The sequence below is a fragment of the Limulus polyphemus genome, unplaced genomic scaffold (genome assembly GCF_000517525.1).
Source record: "Limulus polyphemus unplaced genomic scaffold, Limulus_polyphemus-2.1.2 Scaffold11111, whole genome shotgun sequence".
Classification (NCBI taxonomy): Eukaryota; Metazoa; Arthropoda; class Merostomata; order Xiphosura; family Limulidae; genus Limulus; species Limulus polyphemus.
Genome location: NW_013676721.1, coordinates 1 through 6,488, shown reverse-complemented (window position 1 = coordinate 6,488; position 6,488 = coordinate 1). Strand labels below are relative to the sequence as shown.

General features: G+C 33.4%; 1 long non-coding RNA gene across 1 annotated transcript in view; it reads right to left on the bottom strand.

The window, feature by feature from the left end:
- LOC111083768 overlaps positions 1-4,184 on the bottom strand; it is an 8,916-nt gene extending 4,732 nt beyond the window's left edge. Inside the window, exons 1-2 of the long non-coding RNA XR_002609235.1 lie at positions 4,031-4,184; positions 1,573-1,750 (exon numbers count right to left, since the gene is read on the bottom strand). This is a non-coding gene — a long non-coding RNA (uncharacterized LOC111083768). The remainder of the gene's footprint in view (positions 1-1,572; positions 1,751-4,030) is intronic.
- Positions 4,185-6,488: the final 2,304 nt, after the last annotated feature.

Below are 6,488 nucleotides of genomic sequence, written 5' to 3'. Positions count from 1 at the left end.
TTTATTACTGTAGTTTGTACCCCCACTTGAACAGTTATATAATTTTATTACTGTAGTTTGTACCCCCACTTGAACAGTTATATAATTTTATTACTGTAGTTTGTACCCCCACTTGAACTAGTTACTATAATTTTATTACTGTAGTTTGTACCCCCACTTGAACAGTTACATAATTTTATTACTGTAGTTTGTACCCCCACCTGAATAGTTATATTTCCATCCAATCAAATCAATCATGGTAGTAGATCACCAGCACATTGCATGACTCGTGCTATTCACGAGTGCAAGCAGTAACTGTGCTAGGCCTCACTTTTATTTTTCGCTAAGTTCTGTCTTTAAATATAAATTCCCGTAGCTATAAATAAGTTAAAAAATTTTTTATTAAACCCGGTGGCCTCTAGAAAAACTAAAACTACCTAAATTTAATTCTTTAAAAATAATTTTACAAATATAAATACTTATATGAAAAAAACAAAACAAATAGTAACCATTAATAGATCTACAGAATATAACTAAAGAGCCATTTATAATTACTGAATGATAAAAACTGGAGTCCTAAGAATCAAGTGAAGCCAGTAAGCAAGATGAAACATGTTAGCCATGATTCTGTGTCAGATTTCAAAATTTTCATGCAATCTACAGAGACTCATTTTTTAATAAGTGGAGACACTAATTGTGATTAGTTGGTGATATTTTCATGACACTTTGATAAGTAATCGATTGATTGCGTTAATCACCAGCTCTATGTCCAAAATGTTGAAATGTTTTAGGTACCAGATGACAACAATACTGATGTTGGAAAGTATTATATTTTTATCTTCTGATACTGCATCAGGATGATCATGTGCCTAAACTGTGAATCTGAGGATTTGTGGTTTGTGTCCCATTACTACAAACTGCATTCTATACTCTAGGGCTACGTGCATTGTGTAAGAATGATCAAATCCTTCTGTTTGGTCAGATTAGAGTTGCCCAAGATTGGACTGTAGACTAGCTGACTTACCTTTAGTCTCCTGGCTCTGCTGTTAATTATTCCAACTATCCAGTAATCAATATTACAATTAAATCAATTAATGTCATTAAAATAATCCAATTATTACTGTTTTCGATTATTCCAACCACCCAGTAATCAAAATATTGTACTACGGTTTTCAATCAATTTAAGGTTGTTTAGTTTAATCGATTAGTGTGACAACTCACAAAAATAATCAAAATTAGGGCTCACAATAATTACTATTTTGGATTATTTGAACTATCCAAATAATTGCCATTATGTTTGTTTGTTTGTTGTGAGACACAGTCACACAATGAAGTATATGTGGTCTTCTCACCACAGGTATCAAAACCTGATTTTTTGCATAATAAATTTGTTTCATTTATTAGCCATCTCATGTGAGAATAACTGATTAGTTAAAGTAATCAACTTATGAGCCTGATATCAATTAATTAGCAAGTTCCTCTAACTGCCTAGGAATAACCAATGTTTTGAAGTAAGATTTGTCCCAGATAGCAGATATGATATGCAGGATATTATAATAATAATTAAAACAAAGTGACACATCTAATACTTACAGGTTTAGAGGTGTTAGATGAATCTGTAGACTTGGAAACTATCCCACCACCAGATGTCACTGGGCAAGATGACTGGGCACTGGATTGCGACTGGGATGTGTTTTTTGAATTATCACTTTCTTGAGATGGTTTTGGTGGATCTTCTGTTGCCATTAGATATCTTCTTACACAACTACAGCTAAATTTTCAAGTACATGAACAATTTACACAACTTTGACCAAAAATATTCCCAGTAGTTATTCTGGGCTCTAAAAATAAAATAAAATAAAAAGAAGTGTACTTTTTATACACATATAAAATAAATAATACAATATAGTAACACAGTTAATTATAATTTCAGGCTTAAGTAATAAGTAAAGATGTTGTTATTAATGCATTTAGGTTACTGTAATTTGGATCACACATTTAACATAGGTGGGAACCAACTCAAAGAGAATGGCCTTAATATTGTGGAAATTACACCATCAAGGCAGTGCTCTGTTGCTTAGGTATATTCTCTCTCTACACAAATCACCAGTTTAGGCTTCACACGGAATATTATGCACAGACTTGGTATCCATATTCAAGAGAGGATATTGATTTATTGGAAAGGGTTCAGATGAGGGCGACTAGGATGAATCTAGAGATAGAAGAATTGTCTTATTGGAATAGGTTAATATCTCAACATATTTTCTCTTGAGAAAAGAAAGGTAAGAGGTGATCTCATGAAATTATCCAGGAGATCAACAGAATAAAGGCCACTATTTTGGGGGGCTATATTTTGGAGACAATAGAATATAGGCTCATATCTTTGGGGTTATATATAAAGGCCAGTATTGTGGGGGGGCTATATTCTGAAGACAATAGAATAAAGGCCACTATTTTTAACAATAGGGCAAGAGATCACTAGTTTAAGATTTGGAAAAATCGGGCTAGACTCCAGTTAAGACAGTTTTATTTTTCTAACAGGATGACAGGAGTAAAAAAAATGTCATTATTCTTATTACTTTTTTATTAGAATTAACATCATAGTTTATACGATAATTTTTCCAAATAATTTTAACACATGTTGAAAGAGTAAAATAATAGTATAATAATGGTCTTTCAAACATGACAAAACATCACAGAGAAACAAAATTACTGCACACAATAAACTGACAGGAGAAATGCATCAATAAGGATGGTGTAATAACCAGTCAAATTAATTCTTAATATATATATATATTTTATTAAAAAATTAATTAGCCAATACTTCTTTATAAGACTATTATACAATTCATGCCAAATATCTCTAATGTTCACGTCACTCACAAACACTGAAGCATGAAAACTCCGAGATTATGAAAAAAGCATTCCACACTTCTGTTCGCGAAGAAAGAAAACTGATCGTTTTTCTTTTATCCCAATGTTACGTAACACGAACCTAATTTTTAAAGATTTTTCTTTTATGAAGATTTATTCTATAAAGATAAAATTATACAATTCTTGCTTTGTCCACCGACACTCGGTGAATATTTCTCGTCTAATGTCAGCATTATTTTCATTAGAAAAAACAAGTATATGTACTTATTTTAGAATAACTAACCATAAATATGTTTAATAACTGGTCTAAGATGAAGTATACAGAAGACCGATAAATATATTTACTTTTATATTATATTTACTGGCAAAAAAAAATGAGGAAATTAAAATTATCTTCCCAACTACACAAATGTTTTACTCTTTTATCAATCTCAATGCTTTTGTGCTTCATTCTTCTTACCAACCGTCAACATAATACACAGTACTCGAAGTGGAAAGTAGCGTGGGGTATGCGTACCCCCACTTCTCTAATTTGGCATTTTACGTACCCCCACTTCTTACGCATGATTATCCTCTGCATATTATCCGATAACGCGATCTGTAATCACACACCACAATGGGATGATCATGCACAAGAAGTGGGGGTACGCTTTCTTTCACATTACTCTCCACTTCGAGCACTGGTAATACGGTAACTTGTATTATAAGTATTACTCTTAGTTATTGAAGTGAAACACTGAGCATGATTTGAACTTCTTAGGTTCAATCCTGACACTATGACAGTGTCAATGACAGCTCTAGTAGTTGTAGCAGTAAAAGCAGTACTCATCAATACAGTATTACTAGATTATAATTTATAACTTATAGTAGATATTGACTTCTTTGGTTTTTACTAATAACAAACTAATGTCGAAAAACATTTAAAGAAAAGGCGTGTAAATTGCAAGGTATACGTCAGAGTTACTTTCGTTATTAAATACATTTTGCAAATAACTTTTGTCACGAATCATATGTTTTAAACATTAAACTTATATACTGTTACTGTTTATTTAGGCCTAGTAAAAGTAATATCAATAAAACATCATAGCCTCCATGCTACTTTGCTACTTGCAGTACTGGTACTACTACTTAGTATTAATTAACTAACATCTAAGTATTTAAACGTTAAAGAACAAACCTGACTTAGAATTATGGGTGATGATCTTGTGCTCTATTATTTGAGAATGTATTAAAATACTAACAAAACAATCCACAAAATAACGACGTTTAATTTAACACCTTTTCTATAACATCCATAAAAGCGCCAAACACTTTAGCCTAATGTATATTACCTGCTGGATCTACTTTATTTACACTCACGTTGACAGAAATTGTCAGCTTATGAAAATCAAAACAGTAATATTCATTATAATTCTTATATATACAAGAATAAAAATATGTAGGTTAGAGAACAAAAAGAAACAGTATTTGTTTACAACTTCATGGTAACATATTTTCTACTTGAAATGTTTTATACGTAAATAGAAATTTTATTTTCATGTGATTTACACGAATGATTTGAATTATTTTATATACCCACAATTTTGACCATTTGAAATACCCCCCAATGGTACAACGATGTCTACACATACCTGTGGTGGGCAGAGCACAGATAGGCCATTGTGTTTACTACACAAAGAATAAAAAAAATAGTGCGTTTGACTGTTACATTATACCGTCTCCATGGCTGAAAGGGCGAATATGTTCAGTGAAAGGATTTGAACCCGCGCCCCACAGATTGCGAGTCGAGTGCCGTAATTACAAGGCTATTCCAAGCCCCGAGTGTACACCGATGAGCTCTGGATAGTTCGCGTTAGCCGTCCCTAATTCTGAAGGGAAGGCGGTTAACTAATACCACTTAATGCTAATTTTTGGAATACTCTTTTATCAATCAGTAGTTACATTATAACGCTCCCCCTCACCCAGCATGAAAATGAGAGTATGTTTCGAACCCACGATCCACAGATTGCGAATTGAGTGCCCTAACCACCAGGCCATGCCAATTCAGCTTCTTTAGAGATCAATATTTAAACAACCTAAGGAAATGGTAAATAGGAGTCTATTTCATTTGTTGTTTCTATTTTAGTTTCAATGTTAAATTAATATGAATTTTATATTTAAAATATATCAATATATTGAGCTAGCCATGGTTATCTCACCACGTGCCTAGATATTTCTATTCCGAAGGTTTTCAATATTCGTTCATTTACGTTCGACACTTCTGATTTTTTATTTTTTTCCCAATAGTTCTTACACGCTTATTTCAACAAAGGGTATCATCAATAGTTGACCCCCACATCAATAGTTGACCCCCACATCAATAGTTGACCCCAACACATCAATAGTTGACCCCCACATCAATAGTTGACCCACACACATCAATAGTTGACCCCAACACATCAATAGTTGACCCACACACATCAATAGTTGACCCCCCACATCAATAGTTGCCCCACACACACATCAATAGTTGACCCACACACATCAACAGTTGACCCCCCCCCAAAAAAAGGGGGTCGAACTTGGGCTGAATTTGTTTGTTTTAATGCAACTCTACTTAAATCTCTGTTTGATTTTTTTTCTTAGTCTTACAGTTTTGACATCGCTGAGTGAGTTGTTGCATTTTGTTTAATGTTTACTCGCTAAACGATCATATTTATTAACATTTATCCCTAAGTACAATATACTATTCGAATTTTGAAAAATAAAATAGTAATTGTAGATAAACTTCAGATTTTGAGGGTTATTGTTTACGTAAGTAACGTATCAAGCAAATTCCATGCCTTTACGGTTTACAGTACTCCCACAAGTAGCGTAAAACATTTGTTATTAAACTTTTTAAACGGTGCTTTTCTTCCTCTTGTATGCGATTCTTACCCACAGAGAGAGGTACAAAATGGTAAGTGAGAAAAATAATATATTTTTCAGTGAATATTAAAATTGTAATGTACCATAGGTGTCGTAACCATCTATGTGACGTACGTATTGCTGAGTTCTTGTACTACTAGGCCTGATGAAGTCGCAATGGCGAAACGTTGGCTGAAATTAGAAGTTTTTTTATTATTATCTGGAGAGTAAAAATCGTTTTTTTCTAACAAAGTGTTTAAATCTCTGCAGTATGTACTACATATTTTGACAAAATAACGATATACTGTTCATCTGTTATCAAGAATAGTTCGCACATTTATTTGAGCAGAGCTGTTCCATCTGGGGCTTAATGAACAACTTAGAACACCAGATGGCAGCACAGAATACACTACAGTGTAATTCTGTCGATTCCAAGAAGAATATGTAATCATATGCCAACCACGCTGTATTTGACATATCTACTGCCTACGAAGCCTTCCGTCAATTCCAGTGCTCATCAGGCCAGTTGGGATATGGCAGACGTACGAATGGTATAAGCGTTATTTATATCATTACATATATGACAACGAGTGTTATGGTGTGAACGTGACGTGTAATTATTACCAATGAATTTAAGGTAGAGGACTTCATTAGGTTAGGTCAGGGGTCACCAAACTTTTTTCACAGCGGGCCAGATAACTGAGAGAATGACGAGCGCGGGCCGCATAACCATTTTGTTCAATACAGTA